Source organism: Nyctereutes procyonoides, unplaced genomic scaffold (assembly GCF_905146905.1).
Source record: "Nyctereutes procyonoides isolate TBG_1078 unplaced genomic scaffold, NYPRO_anot_genome, whole genome shotgun sequence".
In the NCBI taxonomy this organism is placed as follows: Eukaryota; Metazoa; Chordata; class Mammalia; order Carnivora; family Canidae; genus Nyctereutes; species Nyctereutes procyonoides.
Window position 1 is genome coordinate 66,191,533 of NW_026575125.1, and position 12,032 is coordinate 66,203,564.

Consider the following 12,032-nt stretch of genomic DNA (forward strand, 5'->3'; position numbering starts at 1 on the left):
TTGTATTTGAGTTCTTTCCAGTTTTTGAATGGATGCTTGTATTGTGATGTATTTCCCCCTCAGGACTGCTTTTGCTGCATCCCAAAGATTTTGAACAGTTGTATCTTCATTCTCATTAGTTTCCATGAATCTTTTTAATTCTTCCTTAATTTTCTGGTTGACCCTTTTATCTTTTAGCAAGATGGTCCTTAACCTCCGTGTGTTTGAAGTCCTTCCAAACTTCTTGTTGTGATTTAGGTCTAATTTCAAGGCGTTATGGTCTGAGAATATGTAGGGGACGATCCCAATCTTTTGGTATCGGTTCAGACCCGATTTGTGACCCAGTATGTGGTCTATTCTGGAGAAAGTTCCATGTGCACTTGAGAAGAATGTATATTCAGTTGAGTTTGGATGTAAAGTTCTGTAGATATCTGTGAAATCCATCTGGTCCAGTGTATCATTTAAAGCTCTCATTTCTTTGGAGATGTTGTGCTTAGAAGACCTATCGAGTATAGAAAGAGCTAGATTGAAGTCACCAAGTATATGTGTATTATTATCTAACTATTTCTTCACTTTGGTTAATAATTCATTTAAGTATTTGGCAGCTCCCACATTCGGGGCATATATATTGAGGATTGTTAAGTCCTCTTGTTGGATAGATCCTTTAAGTATGAGATAGTGTCCCTATTCATCTCTCACTACAGTCTTTGGTTTAAATTTTAGTTTGTCTGATATAAGGATGGCTACCCTTGCTTTCTTTTGAGGACCATTTGAATGGTAAATGGTTCTCCAACCTTTTATTTTCAGGTTGTAGGTGTCCTTCTGTCTAAAATGAGTCTCCTGTAGACAGCAAATAGATGGGTCCTGCTTTTTTATCCAGTCTGAAACCCTGCGCCTTTTGATGGGGTCATTAAGCCCGTTCACGTTCAGAGTTACTATTGACAGATATGAGTTTAGTGTTATCATGACATCTATTCAGTCCTTGTTTTTGTGGACTGTTCCACTGAACTTCTTCTTAAAGGGGAATTTTAAGAGTCCCCCTTAAAATTTCTTGCAGAGCTGGTTTGGAGGTCACATATTCTTTCAGTTCCTGCCTGTCTTGGAAGCTCTTTATCTCTCCTTCCATTTTGAATGAGAGCCTTGCTGGATAAAGTATTCCTGGTTGCATGTTCTTTTCATTTAGGAGCTTGAATATATCCTGCCAGCCCTTTCTGTCCTGCCAGGTCTCTGTGGAGAGGTCTGCTGTTACCCTGATACTCCTCCCCATAAAGGTCAGGGATTTCTTGTCTCTTGCTGCTTTAAGGATCTTCTTTTTATCTTCGGAATTTGCAAGCTTAACTATTAGATGTCGAGGTTTTGGACGGTTTTTATTGATTTTAGGGGGGGGGGAATCTCTCTATTTCCTGGATCTGAATGCCTGTTTCCCTTCCCAGATTAGGAAAGTTTTCAGCTAGGATTTGTTCAAATACATATTCTGGCCCTCTGTCCCTTTCGGCGCCCTCGGGAACCCCAATTAAACGTAGGTTTTTCTTCCTCAGGCTGTCACTTACTTCCCTTAGTCTATCCTCATGATCTTTTAATTGTCTGTCTCTTTTTTCCTCAGTTTCCCTCTTTGCCATCAACTTGTCTTCTATGTCACTCACTCGTTCTTCCACCTCGTTAACCCTCGTCGTTAGGACTTCTAGTTTGGATTGCATCTCATTCAATTGATTTTTCATTTCTGCCTGATTAGATCTAAATTCTGCAGTCATGAAGTTTCTTGAGTCCTATATGCTTTTTTCTAGAGCCACCAGTAGTTGTATAATAGTGCTTCTGAATTGGCTTTCTGACATTGAAGTGTAATCCAGACATTGTAACTCTGTGGGAGAGAGAACTGTTTCTGATTCTTTCTTTTGAGGTGAGGTTTTCATTCTAGTCATTTTGCTCCGTGCTGAGTGCTCAAAAACAAGTTGTAATGGGAAAAGGAGAAAAAGAGAGGAGAGAAAGAAGGAAAGAAAAGAGAAAAAGAAAAAAGAAAAAAGGAAAAAGGAAAAAAAGAGAAGAAAAAGAGAAAGAAAAAAAAAGAAAGGAAAAAAACGGTGGGGGAAGCAAACAGAAATCAAAAAGCAAAAAAATAAAACAAAACAACAACAACAAAAAAAAAAAAAAAACACGGGGGAGTATCTTCTGATTCTGTACACTTTAAGTCCCATGAGTTCCCCTGGAACTTGTTCCTCTAGCTGGTCTTCTGGGGGAGGGGCCTGTTGTGCTGATTTTCAGGTGTTAGCAGTTGGGGGAGCTGCTCTGCCCCCTGCCTGGTGCAGGGCTCAGTGGGGGTTGTTTACCCCGTGACGCCCCAGGAGGAACAACCCCAGTGGTGGGGCCAGCTCTGGAGCCCTGGCTTCAGCCCCCGCAGTAACTATGGAGCTCTCGGTCTGTAGGGGCCTGGATATTCTGGGGGCAGGGTCGCTTATCTTCTCAGCTCGGGGCAGGAGTGTCCTTGATGTCCTGGGCCCTCCCGGTCTCTGCCTGTCCCCGGGGGGGGAGGTCGGATCCTGGGCTGTGTCTCCGCGCCCTGGGCTCCCGGGCCAGCGCTGTTGGATTCGTGCTCCCGGCCGACCGCGCAGCCGCCTCTCTGCGGAGCCTCCGCCCAAGCCCCTCCGAGCTGCTCTGGGTCCAGCCGTGAGCGCTGCAGACCTTCAGGAGCTCCGCGCACCCCCTGCGCGCGCAGGTGTCTGTTAGTGTCCCAGGGAGCCCGAGGGCATCCCCGCCCTCCTGGGGTCCTGCTCTAACTCCCTGCGGGCCCCTTTCCGCCCGGGAAGGTAGGTGCAGCTCCTGCTTCTCCGGGACGGGGCTCTCCTGTCCTGGGGACACTTGCCCCGGCCTTATCCCGGCTCCTCGTGGGGCCCCTCCCCCTCGGAGGCCTTTTGTTTCTTATTTCTTTTCCCCATCTTCCTACCGTGATAGAAGCAGGAACTCTTCTCACTGTAGCATTCCAGCTGTTCTCTCTTTAAATCTCAGGCCGAATTCATAGATTTTCAGGATGATTTGAAGGTTATCTAGGTAATTTGGTGGGGACAGGTGATTTTGGGGACCCTACTCTTCTGCCATCTTGCCCCTCTCCTGTAGGTCTGAGTTGTATGTTCATACAAATAGGTTAAACTTTCATAGACATAAAGTTCTTTACTTTCTTAAATTTTTAACTATCTAAAAACAGTGTGTGTCTTTGTGTATGCATATTTATGTGCCTAACAGCATATAAATATGCCTTTGTGTCTATCTCTTATCTGTCCAAAGTAAAAAAAAAAATGTTATTCACTATTTCACATGGAGTTGAGTCTTTGAAGTTTTTATCTATGGGGAGTGATTTGATTCATGTTATATGTATATCTATTTCTCTGTGTTTTTACCAACACACATACATACCACATGAAGTCTTCATTGCCCAATTTGTATTTATGAAATGCTATACTGTTCTGTACTCAGAAATTTGTTTTTTGCTATGTTTAAATTTCTAAATTATTTTTCAAATTTCTTCCAGGAACTATTTTTCCCCTTTCAAATGGTTTAGAAAAACATATATAATTGGAATGCCTGGGTGGCTCAGTGGTTAAGCATCTGCCTTTGGCTCAGGGCATGATCCCGGAGTCCCGAGATCGAGTCCTGCATCGGGCTCTCTGCATGGAGCCTGCTTCTCCCTCTGCCTATGTCTCTGTCTCTCTCTCTGCGTCTCTCATGAATAAATAAATAAAATCTCTTAAAAAAAGAAAACTAAAAAATAATCAAATAAATAAATAGTAAAACTTTCAGTATATACAGCCTAATATGTTACCAACTCACATTTAAAAACTGCATTAAAGGTATTCAAATTGGCAAAGAAGAAGTCAAACTCTCCCTCTTCGCCGATGACATGATACTCTACATAGAAAACCCAAAAGCCTCCACCCCAAGATTGCTAGAACTCATACAGCAATTTGGTAGTGTGGCAGGATACAAAATCAATGCCCAGAAGTCAGTGGCATTTCTATACACTAACAATGAGACTGAAGAAAGAGAAATTAAGGAGTCAATCCCATTTACAATTACACCCAAAAGCACAAGATACCTAGGAATAAACCTAAGCAAAGAGGTAAAGGATCTATACCCTAAAAACTATAGAACACTTCTGAAAGAAATTGAGGAAGACACAAAGAGATGGAAAAATATTCCATGCTCATGGATTGGCAGAATTAATATTGTGAAAATGTCAATGTTACCCAGGGCAATTTACACGTTTAATGCAATCTCTATCAAAATACCATGGACTTTCTTCAGAGAGTTAGAACAAATTATTTTAAGATTTGTGTGGCATCAGAAAAGACCCCGAATAGCCAGGGGAATTTTACAAAAGAAAACCATAGCTGGGGGCATCACAATGCCAGATTTCAGGTTGTACTACAATGCTGTGGTCATCAAGACAGTGTGGTACTGGCACAAAAACAGACACATAGATCAATGGAACAGAATAGAGAATCCAGAAGTGGACCCTGAACTTTATGGTCAACTAATATTTGACAAAGGAGGAAAGACTATCCACTGGAAGAAAGACAGTCTCTTCAATAAATGGTGCTGGGAAAATTGGACATCCACATGCAGAAGAATGAAACTAGACCACTCCCTTGCACCATGCACAAAGATAAACTCAAAATGGATGAAAGATCTAAATGTGAGACAAGAATGCATCAAAATCCTAGAGGAGAACACAGGCAACGCCCTTTTTGAACTTGGCCCCAGTAACTTCTTGCAAGATACATCCACGAAAGCAAAAGAAACAAAAGCAAAATTGAACTATTGGGACTTCATCAAGTTAAGAAGCTTTTGCACAGCAAAGGATACAGTCAACAAAACTCAAGGACAACCTACAGAATGGGAGAAGATAATTGCAAATGACATATCAGATAAAAGACTAGTTTCCAAGATCTATGAAGAACTTATTAAACTCAACAGCAAAGAAACAAACAATCCAATCATGAAATGGGCAAAAGACATGAAGAGAAATCTCACCAAAGAAGACATAGACATGGCTAACAGGCACATGAGAAAATGCTCTGCATCACTTGCCATCAGGGAAATACAAATCAAAACCAAAATGAGATATCACCTCACACCAGTGAGAATGGGGAGAATTATAAGGCAGGAAACAACAAATGTTGGAGAGGATGCGGAGAAAAGGGAACCCTCTTACACTGTTGGTGGGAATGTGAACTGGTGCAGCCACTCTGGAAAACTGTGTGGAGGTTCCTCAAAGAGTTAGAAATAGATCTGCCCTATGACCCAGCAATTGCACTGTTGGGGATTTACCCCAAAGATACAGATGCAATGAAACGCCGGGACACCTGCACCCCGATGTTTCTAGCAGCAATGGCCACAATAGCCAAACTGTGGAAGGAGCCTCAATGTCCTTCCAAAGATGAATGGATAAAGAAGATGTGGTTTATGTATTCAATGGAACATTACTCAGCCATTAGAAATGACAAATACCCATCATTTGCTTCAACATGGTTGGAACTGGAGGGTATTATGCTGAGTGAAATAAATCAGTCGGAGAAGGACAAACATTATATGTTCTCATTCATTTGGGGAATATAAATAATAGTGAAAGGGAATAGAAGGGAAGGGAGAAGAAATGGGTAGGAAATATCAGAAAGGGAGACAGAACATAAAGACTCCTAACTCTGGGAAAGGAACTATGGGTGGTGGAAGGGGAGGTGGGCGGGAGTGTGGTTGACTGGGTGATGGGCACTGAAGGGGGCATTTGACTGGATGAGCACTGGGTATTATTTTCTATGTTGGCAAATTGAACACCAATAAAAATTAAAGTTATTATTAAAAAAATAAAAATAAAAATTGCATCGTAAATTCAAACAATTACAAAGAATTCAATATCTAGCATATTTGTAAATATTGGCATTTCAAAATAAGTCTTTTAAATCACTCTTTCAAATATATCCAATGGAATCTCAATACTATGGTGTATTGATACTGCTATCATTCATTCAATAATACATGGAAAAACTTTTCTTTAGCAGTAAAAATTTTATTTTCTCCCTGAATCCCTATTTTCATTTGATCCTTCTAAAAAATTATTTCTTAAAATAAAATATTTTAAAAGTATTCTATAGATTATCTTATAATTCCTGAAACAGAAATACATATAGAAATTAAATTGTATTTTAAAAATTTCCTTTAACTACATTTTTTTCATTGAGCGCATTATAATTATTAACAAAGATTAAAGAAAATAATATAGGTCCATTTTATATTTGTAAAATGTATTAAACAAATATTAAATTTATTGGGAATGAATCATTAGTAGAGACTGATGGGTGTTTGTGTTTTAAGCTCTTACATCAAGAATGCTAGAATGAGAAAGGAGTCAGCATCGTTTATTTCTGTTTCTTTGTTTTACAGATGTGAGTCCTAAAACAAATTGTTCACCTAGATAAGTGGATGAATGTAAATGGAAGGAGTTTTGTTACAGCAGTGCCATGCAATTCGTTGATCTCCTTGTGTTGACATCTGAAAACTGATTGACACTGTGCCTCAATGTTAATAATTTTTAGCCTTCTTCAACATTGTAATAATTAGAACAGGTTTGGTTTATTTTTAAAAATATTTTACTTATTTATTCATAAGAGACACAGAGAGAAAGGCAGAGGCATAGGCAGAAGGAGAAGCAGGCTCCACACAAGGAGCCCAATGTGGGACTCAGTCCGGGACCCAGGGATCATGTCCTGTGCTGAAGGCAGACACTAAACCACTGAACCACCCAGGCATCCCAGGATAATTTTTCCTTAAAATCCTGTGTTTAGCTTTCCAAATCAGATACTGGTTTTCTTTGTACTACTTTAGTGCTGTCCAATGTAGCTTGTGCCAAGTTAACAGATATACCTCAGGGTCATGATAGGTTGCTGATGTGCAGCATTTAATACACAGAAGCCTATGACTATATTATTTTTTTAAGTAGGCTCCTTGCCCAGGATGGAGCCCAATGCAGGGCTTGAAGTCATGACCCTGAAATCAAGACCTGAGTTGCAATCAAGAGTCAGATGCTCAACCAACTGAGCCATCCAGGTGCCCCATTATTATATTATTTTTCTTTAAGTTGTATAATCAGATAATTACAGGAAACAAACAAAACAATCTATTCCTAAATACATTTGAAAAAAAAAATGCTCACTTCCGAAGAATTCTAGTAGCTGACTGATTCGATTTGCAGGCCAGAATTTTGTTTAGAACACATCAACAGGGTGTATGGCTGCTAAGTTGACAGGTTTCAACTGGTTTGCAGGCTTCATACACAACCCCAGTATAGCAATTCATTATTTAGAAAGATATTTTAACTCATAATCAATTTGCAGCTTCATTTTAAAATTCTAGCACTTACAGAAACAGTAATTAATGTGATAATAAATTCATTCATAATTTGTCATTCAATAATTCTACATATATTATTTATTACATAAAAAGTAGATAATAAAGCAATGGGAAGGCAATGATAAGTAAATATGGTTCCTATCCTCACAGTCATCTACTTTACTTCTGTTTGAATATGTTTACATCTTACTTTTATAATCAGAAATTTAAAAGAAACCCTTATGCTTCATAAAATATTATTCTCTTCAATTATTTTCTAAAAGATCTTTATACTTTCTTAGTCATTCTACAATTCTGTGTCTAAGACCAAGGAAAATGGTCATAATCTGCATAATTTACAAAAGCAATTCTCGGTAGAATCATACAGAATATTGTGTTATTACTGTCTACACTTTGATAGGTACTAGTTAGTATTCAACTTATTGAAAAAGGACATAGAGAAATAGGCTATATCTGGATCATAATATGCTCAGAAGATATATTGGCAAAATAATGTTGTAAACCTCTGGCATCAAAGAAGATATTATTTAGGTGGAGTGTTTAGATGGATAAATTAAAACTAATTTTTGTACTACCAAAAGTTATTTTCACATCTATTATAACATTTTATTCATTTGATCTGCTATTTACACTGTGCTTACTGTATGTCTGACAGTGTTTCAAGCACAGTGGAGAATACAGTGGTGTAAAACTCAGAATTTTTTTTCAGGTTTTTATTTTTTACAAGATTTTATTTAAATACTAGTTAGTTATCATACAATGCAATATTAGTTTTGGGAGAATACCTTCATAATTTATCACTTACATAACACCCAGTCCTCATCATAATAACTGCCTTCCTTAATACTCATCACATATTTAACCCATCCCCCCATGCATCACCACTGTGATAAGTATCAGTTTGTTCTCTAAGTTAAGAGACTGTTTTCTGGCTTGCCTCTCATTTCTTCCCCTATGTTCATACATAGGTTTTGTTTCCTAAATTCCACATATGAGTGAAATTATATGCTATTTGTCTTTCTTTGACTGACTAATTTTGCTTAAGACTCTAGCTATATCCATGTCATTGCAAAGGGCAAGATTTTATTCATTTTTATGGCTCAGTGTATATATACTATATCTTCTTTATCTATTCATCAGTTGATGGACACTTGGGCTGTTTCCATAATTTGGCTATGGTAGAAAATGCTGCTATTAACATCAGGGTGCAGTATTTTTGTATTTTTTAGGTAAATACCTAGTAGTGAAACTGCTGGATCATAGATAGTTCCATTTTTAAATTTTGAGGAAATTCCATGCTGCTTTCAAGAGTGGTTGCACTAGTATGCAATCCCACCAACAACACAAAACAAAAGAGTTACCCTTTCTCCACATCTTCATCAATGCCTGTTGTTTCTTGTGTTGTTGCATTTAGCCATTCTGACAGATGCGAGGTGATATTTCATGACAGTTTTGACTTGTATTTCCCTGATGATGAGTGATGATGAACATCCTTTCATGTGTCTGTAGGCCATCTGGATGTCTTCTTTGGAAAAACGTCTATATCTTCTGCCCATCTTTAACTGGATTATTTGTTTTTTGGGTGTTGTTTGATATGTTCTTACATATTTTGGATGCTTAACCTGTGTCAGATATGTCACCTGAAAATATTTTCTCCCTTTGTAAAGGTCGCCTTTTAATTTTGTTGATTTTTCTCTTCATTGTGCAGAAGCTTTTTATCTTCATGAAGTCCCAAAATTTTATTTTTGCTTTTGTTTCCTTTGCCTCAAGCTACATATCTAGTGAGAAGTTGTTTTGGTCAATGTCAAAGAGATTACTGCCTGTATAGTCCTCTAGGACTTTGATGGTTTCCTGTTTCACATTTAGGTCTTTCATGCATTTTGAATTTATTTTTGTGTTTGGTGTAAGAAAGTGTTCCAGCTTTATTCTTTTACATGCTGTTGCGGCCCAGTTTTCCCAACAGTAATTGTTGAAGAGATTTGTCTTTTTTCTGTTGGATATTTTTTAATACTTGGTCAAAGAATAATTGACCATGTGGTTATGTTCATTTCTAGATTTATAATTCTCTTTCATTAAAATATGCATCTGTTTTTGTGCCAGTATAATATTGTTTTGATCAATACTGTCTTGTAATATTACTTGAAGTCTGGAACTGTGATGCCTCTAGCTTTAATTTTGTTTTTCAAGATAGGTTTGGCTATTAGGGATCTTTTGTGGTTCCATAAAAAGTTTAATATTTTTTCTAGTCCTGTGAAAAATGGTGGTGGTTTTTAAAAAGATTTTATTTATTTATTTGTGAGAGATACATAGAGAAAGGCAGAGCCATAGGCAGAGGGAGAAGTAGGTTCCTTGCAGGGAGCCTGATGCAGAACTTGATCCCAGGATCCCAGGTTTACAACCTGAGCCAAAGTAGACACTCAAGGACTAAGCCTCCTAGGTGGCCCTGATGGTGGCATTTTTGATAGGGATTGCATTAAATGTGAAGATTGCTTTGGGTAGTTTAAACATTTTAACAATATTTGTTCTTCCATTCTTGAGCATGGAATGTTTTTCCACTTCTTTTGTTGCCTTCAATTTCTTTCATCATTGTTTCATAGTTTTCAGAGTACAGATCTTTTCCCTTTGGCTAGGATTATTCTTAAGTATCTTATTATTTTTGGTGCAATTTTAAATAGGATTAATTCTTCAATTTCTCTTTCGGGTGCTTCATTATTGGTGAACAGAAATGCAACAGATTTCAATAGGTTGATTTTGCGTCCTGTGATCACTGAATTTGTGTATCAGTTCTAGAAATTTTCTTGTAGAGTCTTTTGGGTTCTCTCTCTTTTAAAAAAAAAGATGTATTTATTTATTCATGAGAGACACACACACAGAGAGGCAGAAACACAGGCAGAGGAGAAGCAGGCTCCTCACAGGGAGCCCAACGCGGGACTCAATATCAGATCCAGGGATCACGTCCTGAGCCTAAGGCAGACGTTCAGCCGCTGAGTCACCCAGGCGTCCCTCTTTTGGTTCTCTATATAGATTATCATGTCTTCTGCAAATAGTGAAAACTATGAATTCTTATTTACCAATGTGGAAGTCTTTTATTTCTTTTTGATGTCTGATTGCTAAAACTAAGACTTCCAGTACAATATTAAATAACAGTGGTGATTGCTGGCAATCAATATGTCGAAGTTTTCTATTTCATTTTTTTTCAGTTTCGGTTCAGTTTATATGTTTCTAGGAATTTAATCATTTCTTCCAAATTATCCAATTTGTTAACATATAATTGTTCTCAATGTTCTCTTATGACTGTTGGTATTTTTGTGCTGTTGATTTTGATCTCTCCCCCTCTCACTTATGATTTTATTTATTTGAGTCCCTTCTATTTTCTTTTTGATAAATCTGGCTAGGGATTTTATCAATTTTGTTATTTTTTTCAAACCATTTTTCTGATTTGATTAATCTGTTCTACTGTTGTTTTTGTTTTTGTTTTAGTTTCTATATCATTTATTTCTGCTCTAATTTATATTATTTCTTTCCTTCTGCTGTCTTTAAGCTTCATTTGTTGTTCTTTTTTATAGCTCTTTTCAGTGTAAGGTTAGGTTGTTTATTTGAGATTTTTCTTGCTTATTGAAGTAGGCCTATAAAGCAATATTTTCCTTCTTAGGACCAGTTTGGCTGCATCCCAAAGGTTTTGGACTGTCATGTTTTCATTTTCATTTGTCCTTGTATGTTTTTAGTTTTTTCTTTGATTTTCTGATTGACACATTCATTGTTTAGTAGCATGCTGCTTAATCTCCATGTATTTGTGGTCTTTCCAATTTTTTTTTCTTGTGGTTGACTTCAAGTTTCATAGCATTAATAGCAACTCCAAGGTCTGAAAAGATGCATGGTATGAACTCAGTCTTTTTGTACTTGTTGAAGCCTGTTTTGTGACCTAATACATGATCTACCCTGGAGAATGTCCTATGTGCACCTGAAAATAAAGTGTATTCTGTTGCTTTAGAATGAAATGTTCTGTATATATAGGTTAAGCCCATCTGGTCCATTGTATCATTCAAAGCCATTGATTCCTTGTTGATTTTCTGCTTAGATGATCAGTCCATTGATATAAGTGGGTTGTTGAATTTCCCTAGTCTTATTATATTATCAATGAGATCCTTTATGTTCTTTATTAATTGCTTTTACATATTTGATCAGCCTTCAATTGATTGGATAAAGCCCACACACATTAAGGAAGACAATTTACATTACTCAGTCTATTGATTTAAATGTTAAATTCATCCAGACACAGCCAAAATAATGTTTGACCAAGTTTATGGGTACTCCATCACCCAGCCAAATTGACACATATTTACCATTACACCTACAAAAACAAGAGAGGAAAGGGAAATTTATAATTATATTTATAGAAAACTGCAGGTAACATACCTACCAAAACGTTGAAAAAGATAATCAGTTTCTAAGCATTTAAAATCCATTGTAGGTAGAAATTTAAAAATCTCTTCAGCTCCCCATACTATGTATGAAGAAACCATGATACAAAGAAGTGAAGTTACTTATTCAAGATCATACAGCTCATTAACTACAAAGCCAGAACTAAAACCAAAACCTTACAATTCTGATATTCTTTCTAAGAATACACTGGTATAATTTCTCCCTTAGCACTTATT